We start from the raw sequence: 21,170 nt of genomic DNA on the forward strand, positions 1-21,170 counted from the left end.
ACCCACCTACTTACCGTTATTTAATATTTGACAAGCCAATTAAAAACATTCAGTGGCGGGGCGGCGCCTGTGGCTCAGTGAGTAGGGCGCCGGTCCCATATGCCGGAGGTGTTGGGTTCAAACCCAGCCCTGGCCAAAAACCACAAAAACATTCAGTGGGGAAAAGATTCCCTATTTAACAAATGGTGCTGGGTGAACTGGCTGGCAACCTGTAGAAGACTGAAACTGGACTCACACCTTTCACCATTAACTAAGATAGACTCTCACTGGATCAAAGATTTAAACTTAAGACATGAAAGTATAAAGATACTAGAGGAGAGTGCAGGGAAACCCTTGAAGAAATCAGTCTGGGCGAGTATTTTATGAGGAGGACCCCCCGGGCAATTGAAGCAGCTTCAAAAATACACTACTGGGCCCTGATAAAACTAAAAAGGTTCTGCACAGCCAAGAACACAGTAAAGCAAGCAAACAGCCCTCAGAATGGGAGAAGATATTTGCAGGTTATGTCTCCAACAAAGGCTTAACAACCAGAATCCACAGAGAACTCAAACGCATTAGCAAGAATAGAACAAGGGATCCCATCGCAGGCTGGGCAAGGGATTTGAAGAGAAACTTCTCTGAAGAAGACAGGTGCGCGGCCTTCAGACATATGAAAAAATGCTCATCATCTTTAATCATCAGAGAAATGCAAATCAAAACTACTATGAGATACCATCTAACTCCAGTGAGATTAGCCTATATCACAAAATCCCAAGACCAGAGATGTTGGCGCGGATGTGGAGAAAAGGGAACACTTTTGCACTGCTGGTGGGAATGCAAATTAATACATTCCTTTTGGAAAGAGATATGGAGAACACTTAGAGATCTAAAAATAGATCTGCCATTCAATCCTGTAATTCCTCTGCTGGGCATATACCCAGAAGACCAAAAATCACCTCATAACAAAGATATTTGTACCAGAATGTTTATTGCAGCCCAATTCATAATTGCTAAGTCATGGAAAAAGCCCAAGTGCCCATCGATCCACGAATGGATTAATAAATTGTGGTATATGTACACCATGGAATATTATGCAGCCTTAAAGAAAGATGGAGACTTTACCTCTTTCATGTTTACATGGATGGAGCTGAAACATATTCTTCTTAGTAAAGTATCTCAAGAATGGAAGAAAAAGTACCCAATGTACTCAGCCCTACTATGAAACTAATTTAGGGTTTTCACATGAAAGCTATAACCCAGTTACAACCTGAGAATAGGGGGAAGGGGGAAAGGGAGGGGAGGGAGGGGGGAGGTGGGTAGAGGGAAGTGGATTGGTGGGATTACACCAGTGGTGCATCTTACAAGGGTATATGTGAAACTTGGTAAACGGTCTGTGAAGCTAGTGAATGATGCCCCATGAATATATCAATGTACACAGCTATGATTTAATAAAAGAAAAAAAAATTAATACCAAAGCATAATCTGTTTTTGGTATTTCCCTGCCTTCTCCTTTTCTACCTCCCAAACACACTCATTAAAGGCAAGCTTCAAAAGGAAGATGTCACAAAAGGTGTGAGTTTGTTAGGAAGGGGAAAGGATCAGATAATCTGCTTGGGTTACAGGCCTTCCTGTTGGACTGGTTACTACAGCCACAGTAGCAGGGTACTCTTTTTTGCAGCCCTATCAATACTGCATAAAATAGGGGAGGCAGTTCTCCAAAGAAAAATGTGGTTTGTTACAAGAAGATAAGGAAATTAACTGGCATGTCAGCACCTCAAATATCCACAGCAATGTTTGAAAAGACATCTATAGTTTGCTGTAACTATTATTCATATGGAAATGTAATTAAAATTACAAATGAAGTATGCCTACTAAAGGATTGTTTTTAATAAAGAACTAGAAACAACACTAATGTTCATTCATAGAGAAGTGGCAAAATTAATTATTTTGTATTCATATAATATAATAGGAAACAAATTTTTTAAAAAGTATAGTTATATTTACTGACCCAAGAATGTAGCCTTCATATATTTTAAGGGGAAAAAAAAACTAGTTGTAAGACAATGTTTAAAACATTTTTTGTAAAAATTTAATGTTTAGAGAAATAACCCTTTAGGCATAAATTGTTAAAAGTGGTTTTCTTGGGGGAAAGTTGCTATTGGATTCCTCTTTTGTGTGTTATAAACTCCTAAAAGTATGATATTTTACAATAAACAAGTATTAATTTTGTATTAATATAGTTAAAATGATTGAGATAATATTTTAAAATTCATTATGAGCATTCAAAAAATAATAGACAAATATTCTCTCCCATTCCATAGGTTGTCTTTCCATTTTCTTGATGGCACCCTTTGAAACACAAATATTTAAAATTTTATCTATTTTATTTTTGTCACTTGTACTTTTGATGACCTAAGAATCCTCTGCCTAATGGAAATTTATAAAAAGGTACATCTATGTTTTGTTCTAAGACATTTACAGTTTTAGCTCTTAAATGTAGTCTATGTTCTATTTTGAGTCAATACTTCAGGTCTCTGTAGTAAGGAATCTAGTCTTTGCCCTCAGTTTCTGGGAGATAATCAATGTCATAACTTGATAGAAGTGTTCTTGTTTAGGGTGGTGGAAGCTGGCCACACTGGATCTTAGGATGAAGTTGGCCACACCGGAAAGACCAACTGTGTGATTTAGTGTGGGGTCCTGCCATGTTAGAAAGATCAACCATGTGATTGAAGGTGGGGGCTTTGGGTCACATGGTGTAGTCAACTATAGACTGAGTTCAATCATATGGGCAGTCAGTCAATCATTAATGGAACCCCATTACAAGCTCTGAACATTAAAGTGCTGACCTTCTCCAATTGACAATACTCTGTATATATTGTCAGACATTAGTGCTGGGAGTGCATGCATGCTGACTCCACAGGAAGAGGAAAACAGAAGCTTCATGTCTACTCTATGTCTCTTCCTTTGACTTGTTTAAATCTGCAACCTTTCCCTATCACAAACAGTAGCAATCATTATAATTGTTTGATTATCTTTGAATTCTGTGAGTTATGTTTAGCAAATTATAAAATCTGAATGTGTTTGGGAACTCTCCTGAATTTTCAGTTCTTGTCAGGAGTGATGGCAGTCTTGTGTATATTGTACTCTCTGATCTTGTAGTTGACCCCAAGTTATCATGGTTGGTGTCAGAAGTGGGATTCACTGGACCAAAACTGACTTGCTGGACATATGGTTTGAGAAGAAGAAAGATAAAGGATGTTAATAAACTTTTGATTTCTGGATGGCTATAAAGTCAACCATGATATGAAACTGCAGCTGTGTTGTAATTAGTTACTGGAAGTAAAATTTATCCATAGAATTTTGAAATGCTAGTCCCAACTCCCAGGGAGTTGTCTCACTGGATGCATAAGTAAATGCAGAATAACAAGAACAAAACGAAATATACAATCCCTTGGTTATTGTTATCTGTCATAGCTAAAATGCAAGTAAGGGAGAATGTTGGGTAGGTCCTGACACATGGCCAGGTTTGGATTACGGCTGCTGTGAGCTGCAGCTGTTAGCCTGTGGGGCCCCTACCAATGAAAGTAGTTACATTAAAAGTGAAAGAAAATGGTAGGATGGACCCTATGCTGGGCCAAACTTGGATCCCTTTGGGTGAAAGCTACAACTACTAGCTTCAAGGCCCCTACCAAAGGAAAAGTTATGCTGCAATAACAAATAATGAAGAAGGTTAAAATGATTTCTAAGAGAAAGGATAAAACTAAGGGGAAAGAAAAACAGGATAATTAGGACAGTCATGCAAGCAAAGTGAAACTCTTTAAATGATTATTAAGAAATCACATAAATAAAGGGAACAATGATGGGGCCCAAAGTATAGCTTCAATTTGGCTCTCTCAGAAGTTGGGTGGAAAGACAGAAGACTTGGGAGGGGAGACAAGATGGCGGACTGAAGCCAGCTTTCAACAAAGGCTCCCGTCCAGAAGGAGAGTTAAGGGACAGGAATTTAGTAAGTATCCTGGTGGACTTGAGCCTCACCAAGAGAGAAGGCTGAAGAACGCACATCAACACCGCTGAGGCAAGCTGTGATCACAAGGACGCAAACAAAAGGTACAAAATCCACCACGAAGCGGTCGGGAGTCCTCCTCCCCCATGAGACCGGCTCAAGAGCCCCACAATTGAACAAGCGGGCAGAAATTAAAGGCCCTCCCACTACACTCCACGGGAGAGACCTTCTAAAAACTGGACCTACCTCCCCTACTGGGGTGCCGTGGCGTTCTCCTGCCGGACATAGGGCTGAATAAAACTTTGGGAATCCTTTGCCGGCAACCCTGAATCCCCGGCGCTCCCCTCCCACCCACTGAGGTCTGGAGGCCTGTCCCCCAGGACTTCGGATCCTTGGGTGATTTCTCAAGGGGAGTGGACAGTCCCCGAGTTGCGACTGGTCAGCATTGACTCTGAGGCGCGCGAGTGAGGAGAGGGCACCGGGCTGAGGGGGAGTCACGCCTCGCGGCACTTCCCTGCGGTGCAGTGCAGCAACCCTCCCCGGGCATACGGGGCCCAAGACTGAATAAGACTCTGGCCTCCCCGCTGAGAGCTGAGAACCCCTACTCCCACTCGGGGTCTGAGGGCCTATCCCCCAGGAGTTCGGCTCCTTGGGTGATTTCTCGAGGGGAGTGCACAGTGCCTGAGCTGCGTCAGGTCAGCGCTGACTCTGGGATACGTGAGCGGGGAGAGGGCACTCTGCTGAGGGGAAATCAAGCCTTGGCGGCACTTCCCTGCGGTGCAGTGCAGGAGCCCTCCCCGGACCGTAGTATTGCGTAAAACTGAATGAAACTCTAGCTTCCCCCAGCCCCACTCCCAATCGGGGTCTGGGGGCCCATCCCCCAAGAGTTCTGATTCTTGGGGGATCTCTTAAGGGGTGTGGACCCAGCACAAACTGCGGCCGCTCAGTGCTGACTCTGGGGAGCGGGACAGAGGAGAAAAGGGTCGCCTGAGTGCCCACACCAGAGCAGCAGTTCCCTGGAGGTAGATCAACAGCCGTTTTTTCTTTAACGGCAGAACGCTCACTTCTGGATATTCTGAGGCCACACCCCCTGTCTCCCTGGGCAACCAGAGGAGGCCACCGGTGACACGGCTCACAAACCCAGGAAGCTTCCAGGGCGGGGCCGACCCAGAGAGGTGTTCAGACGCAATTCTCCAGCAGCAAAGACATTTGAACTCAAAACAGCCCGTCTTCTGTAGGTGACCACAGGAACAGAGACAGAACCTCACAAAGTTGTCTGTTCTGTTCTGTTCTGTTCTGTTCTGTTCTGTTCTGTTCTGTTAGCAGCATCCATCAGGGACGGGGCTAAGCCTGAGTGAACACCTCCTTCCCATCACCTGCATCAAACACTCAAAGATGTCAGGCCCCATCTCCTCCTGCTAGATAGCAGCAGTCTGCGGGGGCCTGGCAGACTTCCTTGCGATTCAGGCAGGTGCAAACCCCTGGAGTGTCTGTTCACTGCAGGCAACTGGGTTAGCCATCTGCAGAGATACCAGTGACTGGATCCGATGGAGGGGCAAAGTGGGGAAGGAGACGTCAACCTTCGCAGACTGCTCTGTTTGCTGGGTGGCTCCTCCTGACTCCACGCTGCACTGGGGTGAGCTGTGTCAGAGGAGTCACCAGGCCCCTGTGATCCAGTTCCCAGAGACCTCTTGAACCCTTCCACCCGAGACAAGTGCCGATTGAGACAGTTGATTTGGACCTTTTGAACTGGGCTAATAGACTGAGGACTTTTCAGGTGGTGCCCTGGGTGTGCGATTGTAGGAAGGTTTGATTCTCCTTTTCCAACTGGGGCCAGAGGTGGGCAGGCGGGGTGACTTAATTGCTGATTTTTCCACACAGCTGAGACTTCAAGCCAGAGTAGAAGTTGCAATAGGATCGAACAGAAACCAGCTGAAAACAAGACAGAACCACTTTGCTCCACCACACCAGACAGGGCCCCAGTTTCTCAGGCCACAACACTGTACGGGCCCTTGATAAAACCCCAGGGGAAAAACCAAAGGGAGTAAACCATGGGGCGGAATCAGCAGAAAAACTCTGGTAACATGAATAACCAGAATAGATCAACCCCCCCCAAGAAAAGATACGGCAGATGTGATTGAAGATCCCATTCATAAACAACTGGCTGAGATGTCAGAAGTCGAATTCAGAATTTGGTTTGCAGACAAGATTAATAAAATGGAATTAGGAATTCAAGGAGAAATTCAAAAATTGTCTCAAGAATTTAATGAATTTAAAGACAAAACCACCAAAGACTTAGACACACTGAAACAAGAACTTACAGCCCTCAAAGATATGAAAAATACAGTAGAATCCCTCAGTAACAGAATGGAGCAAGCAGAAGAAAGGATTTCTGACATTGAAGATAAAGTCTTCGAACGCTCCCAATCTCTCAAAGAGGAAGAGAAATGGAGAGCAAAAACGGATCACTCACTCAGAGAACTCTCAGATAATTCGAAAAAAAACAACATAAGGGTTATAGGAATTTCGGAGAACGATGAAGTGGCTGCCAAGGGCACAGAGGCCCTTCTACATGAAATTATGAAAGAAAAATTTCCAGACATGCCTAGAGAATCTGAAATTCAGATAGCAGACAGCTTCAGAACCCCAGCACGATTCAACCCCAATAAGCCATCTCCCAGACATATCATAATTAGCTTCACTAAAGTTAACATGAAAGAGAAGATTCTCAAAGCAGCCCAGCGAAAGAAAACTATAACGTACAAAGGTAAGAATATTAGAATAACTGCAGATCTCTCTGCTGAAACTTTTCAAGCAAGAAGAGGCTGGTCACTGACTTTTAATCTCCTAAAGCAAAATAACTTTCAACCCAGGATCTTGTATCCAGCTAAACTGAGTTTCATCTATGATGGAGAAATTAAATACTTCAATGACATTCATATGTTGAAAAAATTTGCCATAAGTAAACCAGCTCTTCAGGATGTTCTCAGACCTATCCTCCACAATGACCAACCCAATCCTATACCACAAAAGTAAACTCACTCAGAAACTTCGGATCAAACTCCAACTTCCACACTGGCAAAAGGATTAAAAATGTCCACTGGACCTTTGAAAAACTTGATACCCAAAATTCCACCAGACTTATCAATACTCTCCATCAATGTGAATGGCTTAAACTGTCCTCTAAAGAGGCATAGTTTAGCTGACTGGATACAAAAACTCAAGCCAGATATTTGTTGCATACAAGAGTCACATCTCAACTTAAAAGACAAATACAGACTCAGGGTGAAAGGATGGTCATCCATATTTCAGGCAAATGGTAATCAGAAAAAAGCAGGTGTTGCAATTTTATTTGCAGATACAGTAGGCTTTAAACCATCAAAAGTAAGGAAGGACAAGAATGGTCACTTCATATTTGTTAAGGGTAATACTCAATATGACGAGATCTCAATTATTAATATCTATGCACCCAACCAGAATGCACCTCAATTTATAAGAGAAACTCTAACACACATGAGTAACTTGATTTCCTCCAGCTCCATAATCGTTGGAGATTTCAACACTCCCTTGGCAGTGTTGGATCGATCCTCCAGAAAGAAGCTGAGCAAAGAAATCTTAGATTTAAACCTAACCATCCAATATTTAGATTTAGCAGACATCTACAGAACATTTCATCCCAACAAAACTGAATTCACATACTTCTCATCAGCCCACGGAACTTACTCCAAAATTGATCACATTTTAGGTCACAAGTCTAACCTCAGTAAATTTAAAGGAATAGAAATTATTCCATGCATCTTCTTGGACCATCATGGAATAAAACTTGAATTGAGTAACAACAGGAATCTGCATACCCATACAAAAACATGGAGGTTAAATAACCTTATGCTGAATGATAGCTGGGTCAGAGATGAGATTAAGAAAGAAATCACCAATTTTTTGGAACAAAACGACAATGAAGACACAAACTATCAGAACCTCTGGGACACTGCAAAGGCAGTTCTAAGAGGGAAATTTATAGCACTGCAAGCCTTCCTCAAGAGAACGGAAAGAGAGGAAGTTAACAACTTAATGGGACATCTCACGCAACTGGAAAAGGAAGAACATTCCAACCCCAAACCCAGTAGAAGAAAAGAAATAACCAAAATTAGAGCAGAATTAAATGAAATTGAAAACAAAAGAATAATACAACAGATCAATAAATCAAAAAGTTGGTTTTTTGAAAAGGTCAATAAAATAGATAAACCTCTGGCCAACCTAATCAGGAAAAAAAGAGTAAAATCTCTAATATCATCAATCAGAAACAACAAAGACGAAATAAACACAGACTCATCAGAAATCCAAAAAATCCTTAATGAATATTACAAGAAACTTGGGAATCGGTGGGATCACACCTGTGGTGCATATTACAGGGGTATTTGCGAAACTTGGTAAATGTAGAATGTAAATGTTTTGGCACAGTAACTGAGATAACGCCGGAAAGGCTATGTTAACCACTGTAATAAAAATGTGTCAAATGGTTTATGAAGTGAGTGTATGATGCCCCATAATCATATCATTGTATACAGTTATGATTTAATAAAAAAAAAAAAAAAGACAGAAGACTTGGCTTGGCCCCTGTAGCTCAGCAGCTAGGGCACCAGCCACATACACTGGGGCCTGCCAAACAACAATGACAACTACAACTAATAATAGCTGGGAGTTGTCGTGGGCACCTATAGTCTCAGCTACTTGGGAGGCTGAGGCAAGGGACTCACTTAAGCCCAAGAGTTTGAGGTTGCTGTGAGCTGTGATGCCACAGCACTCTACCACGGATGACTCTGTCTCAAAAAAAGAAAGAAAGAAAGAAAGAAAGATGGAGACTTATTTGTCTTCAACTTCTGAAGGGTCCAAAACAGACTTAGTTAGTGGTAGAGAGGGGAGTTAGGGAACCACCTGGTCCCAGGAGTACCAAGGAGAACAGAACATACATCTTCTAGTTGTGAAAGATAGTCAGTCATGTAGTGACCAGTAGACACAAGGAACCAGATGGTTTCCAAAGGACAACGCAAAAGCCTGCAGGTGGACCAGCTGGCCCTCTTCTACCCTGTGGACCATGAAATTTTCTCCCTCTTGGGTATTGTCTTGGAGAGGAGAAAAACAGTCAAGTTGGGTCCTTGAATTTGACTAGTTGACTAGATGTTTGTTATCTTTTTAATGACCCCCATTAATTTCTGTGCTGGGCTTCTATATTGTTTGAATAAGGTAATCTGTTATTTACTAAAAAATAAACAAACAAAACATGTAAGTCAAAAATTTTAAGTGAAGATAATTTGGAAGAGACTGTTTTAAATGAAAAAAAAAAAAACCTGGGATAATTTTAATCAGCAACTTTAAGATTTTACCCTCTCCACTGGAAAGATTCAGAGGACAATGAAGTCTGTTCTAGAAACAAAGGAACAGTATGTATGTGTGCACATGTGTGTGTGTAATTTAGCACATCTGAAGTATACTACTTATATTTTTAACCCATTTCATGTCAAATATGTAAAGCTTAGGTGATTTGGTACAGAAGGGTGGAAGGGAGCTGGGGGATTGTGTCTCTCATAACTCTCATTTAAAAATCCCTTGTCACCTCCAGAACCAGGTGGAGGTGTCTGAAAACCAATCCGCCATCTGATGAAATTTGTCCTTTGGTCTTTAAGTGACTTCACAATAACACAACTGCTTAGTTAGTGGGAGAGGCTAGGCTGACACCCAGGGACTTAACTTCTAGGGCTTTAACAAGGAATAGGCCAAGCCAGCCTTACTCCTTACAATAGGTTGACATTTTCTTCAAATAAATCATGTTTGCATTTTTAACAATTGCTTTTGAAACAAAGCCTTTCTGTTAATCTAATATTAATAAATCTGATATTCTATCACAGGGCTTTCTAAATCTTGTCTTTCTTGAAATTTAGGACCAGGTAATTCTTTTTGAGGGGTGGGGTCAGGTGTGCTGTCCTGTGCACCAGAGGATATTGAGCAGCATCTTAATCTTTACTCACCATATTCCAGTAGGACTACCCAAGTCCCATCCCAGTTGAGATAAAAAAATCTCTCTAGATATTGCCAAATATCTCCTGGAGGTCAAAAATTATCCTCAGTTGAAAGCTGTTGCTTTTTCATTATGATTTACTATGAGTTACTGTATTTTGCCATGTAAAATGTGTCCCCAGGTATATATAACACGCACTTGTATTTTTGGCCCAAACTTTCAGGAAAATGCCCCCATGAAAGTGGCTGGCTCTTGGCCCAAGAGACACATCTGACTTATACTACATATATTTTTAACCTATTTCATCTAAAATACATAAAGCATAGGTAATTTGGTGTAGAGGGAGGTATACCAGGAAGGAGCTCTTGAACTCTTGTGTCTAGCATGTGTCCCTGGGAGGCCACTTGCACAGGGAAAGTGTGATTTAAATGGTTGTAGTAGTGGGTAGTGGATGGGACAGATTATGTAAATAGGTTTGCTGTAAATTTTTCCATGAGATGGCACTCAGAGATATCTTTGTTTCAATTTTTCATCTTGTAAAAATGTTTGTGATTTTTTTATCCTCCTTCAGAACAGAAAGAACTGTGACTTGCGTTTCACAACTTCCATAATTGATATCATGTACTTTAGTCAGACTTGTCATGTTTCCAACCATTACAATTCTCTTTTTCTTCTCTCTGAAGTGTTAGGTCTTTGGGGGTGGAAGCTGAACAATAGAGAAAACACTTGTCTCCTCTTGGGCCCTTTGCTTTGACACATGATTATGCCCTAACCCTACCCTGGCCTCTTACCCTATCTGGGGAGAAAAATGTCACAATGACTCAGGCTGGCCAAGTACCCAGCATTTGTGGCTTAGCAGTCTTTCTTTGGCCATATCCACTCTTACTGTATCATCATGCTCAAATATTAAAAATATTTCCCAAGCATCTCAAAATTTCCTTTAAAAAGCCACTCACAGATTTTCTAAATGCTTCTGCAATATTGTGTTATTTTTAGCAAATATATCCTCCTGGGTATTTTTTTATACATGTTAACTATATGCTTTGAATAAAAAGATTAAGCTCCTTGCTTAATGAGCATTACATTTGTTTTTTTCAGGATTTCTTCTCAGAAGAATTTTTGTCTATATTTACAATTAATCAACTTTCTTTAATAATAGAGAAGCAGTTCTTAAACTCCTCAGCTCATCTCATGTGTAGACTTTACTAGAAAAATTCCACAATATTATTGGTTCTCAGCATAAACTATTGAATGTTTCCTTTTTCACTTTGTATTTAAGCTTTTATGGTGGTCATTTTTTGTGTGACAGTATATATCAAGGAGTATTTGTCCACTCGCTCATGGAAATAGTCCAACATAATGAAAATGTGGTACAAATACTCATGTGATTAGAAAATAATTCCAAAAAGGGCAAGAGTGTTCAATAAAGTATTAACAATAGAGCAATAGGAGGCGGAGAAAGATGGCAGCCGAGTAACAGCTTCCTTGCATCTGGGCACTGTGAGTCTGGGGATATAGGACTCCAGGCATCTCTGGCTGGTGGGATCTGCCTATCATCACCCCTGAGAGGATACAGGGAGTCAGCGAGAGACTTCTGGACCCCAAGAGGAGGACTAAAACAGTGGAAAACCGGCAAGTGGTCGCGTGTGTTCAATCCGTCTAAACCCGCCCGCAAATTCCACAGGCACGAGAACTTAAAGAGCAAGAGGAAGTGAAAGGAAAATTAGGGCAAGGAAACAGATAAAAGAAATCACCCATGAGGAAGAATCAGCAGAAAACTCCAGGCAACATGAAGAACCAATCCAGAACAACCCCGCCAAGGGACCATGAGGTAGCTACTGCAGAGGATTCCACATATACAGAAATGTTAGGAATGACAGAAAGGGAATTTAGAATACACATGTTGAAAACAATGAAAGAAATGATGGAAACAATGAAGGAAACTGCTAATAAAGTGAAAAATAACCAAAAAGAAATCCAAAAACAGAATCAAATCAGAGATGAACGATATGAAGAATATAAAAAGGATATAGCAGAGCTGAAGGAAATGAAACAGTCAATCAGGGAACTTAAAGATGCAATGGAAAGTATCAGCAACAGGTTAGACCATGCAGAAGAAAGAATTTCAGAGGTAGAAGACAAATTTTGAGATAACTCAGATAGTAAAAGGGGCAGAAAAGAAGAGAGAGAAAGCAGAACGTTCATTGTCAGAATTATGGGACTTTATGAAGTGTTCCAACATATGAGTTATAGGAATTCCAGAAAGGGAAGAAGAATGCCCCAGAGGAATGGAAGCCATACTAGAGAATATTATAAAAGAAAATTTCCCAAATATCACCAAAGATTCTGACACACTGCTTTCAGAGGGAAATCGGACCCCAGGTCGCCTCAACTCTAACCGAGCTTCTCCAAGACACATTGTGATGAACCTGTCCAAAGTCAAGACAAAAGAAAAGAGTCTGCAAGCTGCCAGGAGTAAGCGCCAGTTGACCTACAGGGACAAATCCATCAGAGTGACCGCAGACTTCTCTAATGAAACTTTCCAAGCAAGAAGACAATGGTCATCTACCTTTAATCTACTTAAACAGAACAATTTCCAGCCCAGAATTCTGTACCCTGCTAAGCTAAGCTTCAAAATTGACGGAGAAATCAAATCATTTACGGATATACAAACATTGAGGAAATTCACCACAACAAGACCAGCTCTACAGGAAATACTTCAACCTGTTCTGCACACTGACCACCACAATGGATCAGCAGCAAAGTAAGAACTCAGAAATTAAAGGACAGAACCAAACCTCCACACTGATGCAAAAGATAAAACTAAGCAATGGACTCTCACCAAATAAGACGAATAGAATACTACCACACTTATCAATTATCTCAATAAATGTTAATGGCTTGAATTCCCCACTGAAGAGACATAGATTGGTTGACTGGATTAAAAAACACAAGCCATCCATTTGCTGTCTGCAAGAAACACACCTGGCTTCAAAAGACAAATTAAAGCTCCGAGTCAAGAGTTGGAAGACAATTTTTCAGGCAAATGGAATTCAGAAGAAAAGAGGAGTTGCAATCTTATTTTCAGATACATGTGGATTTAAAGCAACTAAAGTCAAAAAAGACAAAGATGGTCACTTTATATTGGTCAAGGGAAAAATACAACAAGAAGACATTTCAATTCTAAATATCTATGCACCCAATTTAAATGCTCCCAGATTCTTGAAACAGACCTTACTCAGTCTGAGCAATATGATATCTGACAATACCATAATAACAGGGGACCTTAACACTCCTCTTACAGAGCTGGACAGATCCTCTAAACAGAAATTAAACAAGGATATAAGAGACTTAAATGAGACCCTAGAACAACTGTGCTTGATAGACGCATATAGAACACTCCATCCCAAAGATAAACAATATACATTCTTCTCATCCCCCATGGAACATTCTCCAAAATTGATCATATCCTGGGACACAAACAAATATCAACAGAATCAAAAGAATTGAAATTTTACCTTGTATCTTCTCAGACCATAAGGCACTAAAGGTGGAACTCAACTCTAACAAAAATGCTCGACCCCACCCAAAGGCATGGAAACTAAACAATCTTCTGTTGAATAACAGATGGGTGAAGGAAGAAATAAAACAAGAAATCATTAACTTCCTTGAGCATAATAACAATGAAGACACAAGCTACCAAAACCTGTGGGATACTGCAAAAGCAGTTTTGAGAGGAAAATTCATCGCTTTAGATGCCTACATTCGAAAAACACAAAGAGAACACATCAACAATCTCACAAGAGATCTTATGGAATTGGAAAAAGAAGAACAATCTAAGCCTAAACTCAGTAGATGAAAAGAAATATCCAAAATCAAATCAGAGATCAATGAAATTGAAAACAAAAGAATCATTCAGAAAATTAATGAAACAAGGAGTTGGTTTTTTGAAAAAAATAAATAAAATAGTTAAACCATTGGCCAGACTAATGAGGAATAGAAAAGTAAAATCTCCAGTAACCTCAATCAGAAATGATAAAGGGGAAATAACAACTGATCCCACAGATACAAGAGATCATCTCTGAATACTACCAGAAACTCTATGCCCAGAAATTTGACAATGTGAAAGAAATGGATCAATATCTGGAATCACACCCTCTCCCTAGACTCAGCCAGGAAGAAATAGAGCTCCTGAACAGACCAATTTCAAGCACTGAGATCAAAGAAACAATAAAAAATCTTCCAACCAAAAAATGCCCTGGTCCAGATGGCTTCACTCCAGAATTCTATCAAACCTTCAAGGAAGAGCTTATTCCTGTGCTACAGAAATTATTCCAAAAAATTGAGGAAGAAGGAATCTTCCCCAACACATTCTATGAAGCAAACATCACCCTGATACCAAAACCAGGAAAAGACCCAAACAAAAAGGAGAATTTCAGACCAATCTCACTCATGAACATAGACGCAAAAATTCTCAACAAAATCCTAGCCAATAGATTACAGCTTATCATCAGAAAAGTCATTCATCATGATCAAGTAGGCTTCATCCCAGGGATGCAAGGCTGGTTTAACATACGCAAGTCTATAAACGTTATCCACCATATTAACAGAGGCAAAAATAAAGATCACATGATCCTCTCAATAGATGCAGAAAAAGCATTTGATAAAATCCAGCATCCTTTTCTAATTAGAACACTGAAGAGTATAGGCATAGGTGGCACATTTCTAAAACTGATTGAAGCTATCTATGACAAACCCACAGCCAATATTTTACTGAATGGAGTAAAACTGAAAGCTTTTCCTCTTAGAACTGGAACCAGACAAGGTTGTCCTCTGTCACCTTTACTATTCAACGTAGTGCTGGAAGTTCTAGCCAATACAATTAGGCAAGACAAGGAAATAAAGAGAATGCAAATGGGAGCACAGGAGGTCAAACTCTCCCTCTTTGCTGACGACATGATCTTATACTTAGAGAACCCCAAAGACTCAACCACAAGACTCCTAGAAGTCATCAAAAAATACAGTAATGTTTCAGGATATAAAATCAATGTCCACAAGTCAGTAGCCTTTGTGTACACAAATAACAGTCAAGATAAGAAGCTAATTAAGGACACAACTCCCTTCACCATAGTCTCAAAGAAAATGAAATACCTAGGAATATACCTAACGAAGGAGGTGAAGGACCTCTATAAAGAAAACTATGAACTCCTCAGAAAGGAAATAGCAGAGGATATTAACAAATGGAAGAACATACCATGCTAATGGATGGGAAGAATCAACATTGTTAAAATGTCTATACTTCCCAAAGCAATCTACCTATTCAATGCCATTCCTATCAAAGTACCTACATCGTCCTTTCAAGATTTGGAAAAAATGATTCTGCGTTTTGTATGGAACCGGAAAAAAACCCGTATAGCTAAGGCAGTTCTCTGTAACAAAAATAAAGCTGGGGGCATCAGCATACCAGATTTTAGTCTGTACTACAAAGCCATAGTGCTCAAGACAGCATGGTACTGGCACAAAAACAGAGACATAGACACTTGGAATCGAATTGAAAACCAAGAAATGAAACTAACATTTTACAACCACCTAATCTTTGATAAACCAAACAAGAACATACCTTGGGGGAAAGACTCCCTATTCAATAAATGGTGTTGGGAGAACTGGATGTCTACATGTAAAAGACTGAAACTGGACCCACACCTTTTCCCACTCACAAAAATTGATTCAAGTTGTATAAAGGACTTAAATTTAAGGCATGAAACAATAAAAATCCTCAAAGAAAGCATAGGAAAAACACTGGAAGACATTGGCCTGGGGAAAGACTTCATGAAGAAGACTGCCATGGCAATTGCAACAACAACAAAAATAAACAAATGGGACTTCATTAAACTGAAAAGCTTCTGTACAGCTAAGGAGACAATAACCAAAACAAAGAGACAACCTACACAATGGGAAAGGATATTTGCATATTTTCAATCAGACAAAAGCTTGATAACTAGGATCTATAGAGAACTGAAATTAATCCACATGAAAAAAGCCAACAATCCCTTATATCAATGGGCAAGAGACTTGAATAGAACTTTCTCTAAAGACGACAGACCAATGGCTAACAAACACATGAAAAAATGTTCATCATCTCTATATATTAGAGAAATGCAAATCAAAACAACCCTGAGATATCATCTAACCCCAGTGAGAATGGCCCACATCACAAAATCTCAAAACTGCAGATGCTGGCGTGGATGTGGAGAGAAGGGCACACTTTTACACTGCTGGTGGGACTGCAAACTAGTACAACCTTTCTGGAAGGAAGTATGGAGAAACCTCAAAGCACTCAAGCTAGACCTCCCATTTGATCCTGCAATCCCAATACTGGGCATCTACCCAGAAGGAAAGAAATCCTTTTATCATAAGGACACTTGTACTAGACTGTTCATTGCAGCTCAATTTACAATCGCCAAAATGTGGAAACAGCCTAAATGCCCACCAACCCAGGAATGGATTAACAAGCTGTGGTATATGTATGCCATGGAATACTATTCAGCCATTAAAAAAAATGGAGACTTTACATCCTTCGTATTAACCTGGATGGACGTGGAAGACATTATTCTTAGTAAAGCATCACAAGAATGGAGAAGCATGAATCCTATGTACTCAATTTTGATATGAGGACAATTAATGACAATTATGGTTATGGGGGGGGAAACAGAAAGAGGGAAGGAGGGAGGTGGGTGGGGCCTTGGTGTGTGTCACACTTTATGGGGGCAAGACATGATTGCAAGAGGGACTTTACCTAACAATTGCAATCAGTGTAACCTGGCTTATTGTACCCTCAATGAATCCCCAACAATAAAAAAAAAAAAAAAGAAAGCATAAAACCCTGAAACATATCACCAGAACATAGTTTCCCAAAATGTGCTTTTAAAGTTCCATTAGGTGCTAAAAATACCGTACACTATATGTTCTTTCTGGGAAACTCAGTGCAAGTTGCGCATTATAAACTGATGAGTCTTACAGTAGTAACTGGGTTAACTTCAAATAACCCAATATTTCCCAAGTTTATTTGGACAAGGAAATCAAATGGATAGTTATTTGCTTTATTTTAACATAATATTATATTCCTAGTTCATGGAATATACTTCATGATACACTCCCTTATAGCTCCTAATGTATTTGGAAATTTTCCATAAAGGACCCAAACTACTGGGTATGTAATTTCAAAAATTCATTTTATTTTTCATTAAGTTTAAGATGAGTTTTTTTTTTTTTTTTTTTTTTGGTCTCTATGTTACTTACCATGATTCCTTATAGATTGTGTTATTGCAAGTTGTTTTAACACTCTGGAACATATTAATCTCACAATTTGTTTGTTTCATTTTATCTAATGCTTAATTTTTCTCTTCCCCATATTTCCTCATTTTTCAGTTTGAAAATCTTTCTCTCTGTGTGAAAGTTGGAAATAGGAAAACTATTATTAAGGGTTTAGTGTTGTACTAAAATTACACTATCTCGCTTAAATAAACTTGACTCTTCATGTTAAAAAAAAAAACAATAGAGCAATAGCTCAGCATCCACTTTTATTATTTACCTTACATGATTGGAAAGAGGAGTGTGAGTATGTATGCTGTTAAAAGAACAATCCTTTTAACCCACAATGCTGGGTATCTGGCACCACTTCAGGGCTTCCATGCCATTTCCCAGCTGGGGACTAAGGGATTTAGTTCCTTGAACACGGTTCCTGTGATCACTGTGGTAGGGGAAGAGAGAGTTGTAGGACTGTGCAAGAGTGACCGAGGGGCCTTTACTATCTCAGCCTGCTGGTAGCTGATTTTATCTTCCAAAAAAGGCTGAAAGAGTTATTGCCTAACCTATATTCTCTTTCTGCACTGTGACTTTGATACTCTTTTAATCAAGATTTATGTATCCTCTTATGTTAAATTTGGATGGACTTGAATCTCAGCGGAAAGGGTGCTATGTGACTTCTATTGCTAGGTCATAAAAGGAGATACAGGTTCTGTTTGGCTCTCCTGGTATTCTCACTGTTGGAACCTTGTGCCATGTTGTGAGGAATCCAAGACGCCACACAGAGGGATGTAGGTGTTCCAGCTAGTAGCTCCAACAGGGCCTGCCTACAGAGACAGCCAGCATTGACTCCCAAACATGAGAAGACGCCAGCCCTCATGTGATTCCATCCCTAGCCTTCATGCCACCCAGTAACAATGTGGAGCAGAGCTGAGGAGTCTCCACTGAACCTAGCCCATGCTATAGATACATGAGCTAAATAATGATTGTTGCTGTTATGGATACTTTGCTGTGTAGCAATCAATAACCAATAAAGTGACACACATGACTTCTGCTTACTGTCCATTAACTATATAACTGGTCACATGGGCCTACCTGATGGCAAAGGATCTGAGAAGTACATACTTCTTAGTGGTTAGAAAGGAGAGGACTACCTGACATTGGTAAGCACAAATAATCTCTACAACAATAACTTTTGTTTTTGTTTATTTCAGATTTTTTTCTGTTTATAAAATTAATACATGATCACAATAGGAAATTTGGAATATACAAAATTATATAAAGAAGAAAATTCAAATCACCCAAATGGCACTACCCAGAAGTGATTATCACTTGTTAGCCTTTTGCTTCCTGTCATTTCCCTCTATTTACATTTGAAAGATTAGGTGAATCGTTCACTTTTAAATTTTGACTTTTTTACATTAAAAATGTGTATGTTCTTGATATCAAACACTTATTTTGTGGTGAAATATGCATAACATAAAATTTCCCATTTAAAATCGTACAATTCAAAGGCATCTAGTACATTCACACTGTTGTATAAACATTAGTACTATCTGGTTTCAAAACATTTTCATCACCTAAAAGGAAATCTCGTACACATTCCCATTTTCCCTGCAACAACACTAATCTGGTTTCTGTTTATGTGAATTTGTCTATTCTGGATAATTCAAATGAATTGAATTATGTACTATGTGGTCTTTTGTGACAGGGTTCTTTTATTTGGTGTAGTGTTTTCAAGGATTATCTATGTTGTGCCCTGTATTATTTCTGTTTAAGGCTGAATAATATTCCATTGTATGGCTATATCACATTTTGTTTATCCATTCATCGGTTGTTGGACATTGGGATGTATTGACCTTTTGGTTATTGTGAATACTGATACTATGAACATTTGTGTACAACTTTTTGTCTGAAAACCTGTTCTCAATTCTTTGGGGTATATATCCAGAAGGGAAATTGCTGGACCATCTGGTAATTCTATGTTTAACTTATTGAACTGTGAAATTACTATCTGTAGTGATTCCACCATTTTACTTTCCTACCAGCAATGTGTGAGGGTTCCAGTTTCTCCACATCCTTTCTGACACTTACCTAGTGCATCACTGTCTGTTTCCTCATTCCTCCTCATCTTGTGTAGTTCTAGAGATGCATATAATTTGCTCCTTTACCACATCTTTCCTTAGAAAACTAGCCCACAGCTCCAGATAAGTCCGCCCCTAGAGATGTCATGAACACTGATTCTGGACGTAGTAGACACTTCCAAATCTGGGCCCGTCAGATCTTTACTTAGAAATTTGACATTGAGATACTGAGACCATGCCAGCTAGGTATGTGGAAATCAGGTAAAGGTAATACAAAGTCTGGAGACTGACACAGGAATGCTTATACTTATGATTCCTGTGTCAAGGAGACAAAGGAAGCTGGCCATACAACAGAAAGAAACAATGTAAACACATTTAAAATAGAAACTATGAGAAATCAAGAGATTTACAGTTTGGTAACTTTCTAGTTCTCATGACCTCATAAGATTCTCTACTTCCTTTACTTTCTTTTTTTTTTTTTTTTATTTATTTTTATTTTTTTTATTTTTATTTTCTTTTTCTTTTTCTTTTTTATTTTTTTTTTATTCTTTTTATTTTTATGTTTCTGGAGTTAGTTTGGGTGAATGTCTGTTCCTTTGCATACAAACTTTCCCTACTAAGATAGGCCTTATGTGCATATTGGTTAGAATCTTGGATGCAAGAGACAGAAAACCCACCTTAACTGGCTTAAGCCAAAGAAGGACTCATGTTGGCTGTACCCAAAAGTATAGCAGGGGTCCTCAAACTTTTTAAACAGCGGGCCAGTTCACTGTCCCTCAGACCATTGGAGGGCCGGACTATAGTTAAAAAAAAAAAAAAACTATGAACAAATTCCTATGCACACTGCACATATGTTTTGAAGTAAAAAAACAAAACAGGAACAAATACAATCACACAGCCTCATGTGGCCCCGGGGGCCGTAGTTTGAGGACCCCTGGTAGAGTATATCTTGATCTAGGGACTAAAAAATATCTTCTAGACCTGGTTCTCTCCATCGTGAGTTCTACCTCCTGCGGTGTTCACTGAATTCCCAGCCTCGTAGAAACTCTAATTTTCAATCCTTCTGATTATTAACAGTCTCAAAAGAAAAAAGACTTTCCTATGGGTCATGTGAGTCGTGACCCATCCTTGAACCAGTCCCAGGAGGATTGGTGCCAAGTCTGAGTCATATGTCCACTCCTTGTGTAGAGAGAAATCTCATTGGAACCACATTGACTGAAAATGAAGAGGGAGATTTTCATAAAGGAAATTCTGGATTCTGTTTCAAAATAAAATAGACATCTAGTAGCCAAAGAAACAAAAGAAGTTCAGCACCAGCATTTAGATTCAGTCTAATTATTTTGCTATACAAATAATACTTATGGGAATAGGTTTGCACATAACTATTTGTTTACACCTCTCATTATTTCTTCAGGATATTTGTTTTAGCTCTGTGTTTGCATTATAAACCATCCCAAACAACAGTGATTTATTTCTTACTGTTCTGTGGGCTGACTGGGCTTCAGAACGTGGAAAGTTCTGTTCCACGTGGCATAGTGGAAGTCACTCACGTGGCTGCTGAATTCAGCTGGGAGTGTGGCTGGAATGGCCCATTTGAGATGGGTGTCTTCTCCTGGGCCTCTCTGCATGTGGCCTTTTATCACTCCACAAAGTAGCCTGAGCTTCTTTACAGTACAGCAGCTGGCTTCCAACAAGGAAAGTATGGAAATTACCAGATAGTCTCTTAAGGCCTAGGCCTAGAAGTCCCAGTGTATCACTTCTGCTTCATTCAGTTAGTCAAAGC

This window comes from Nycticebus coucang, chromosome 8 (genome assembly GCF_027406575.1).
Source record: "Nycticebus coucang isolate mNycCou1 chromosome 8, mNycCou1.pri, whole genome shotgun sequence".
NCBI classification, from domain to species: domain Eukaryota; kingdom Metazoa; phylum Chordata; class Mammalia; order Primates; family Lorisidae; genus Nycticebus; species Nycticebus coucang.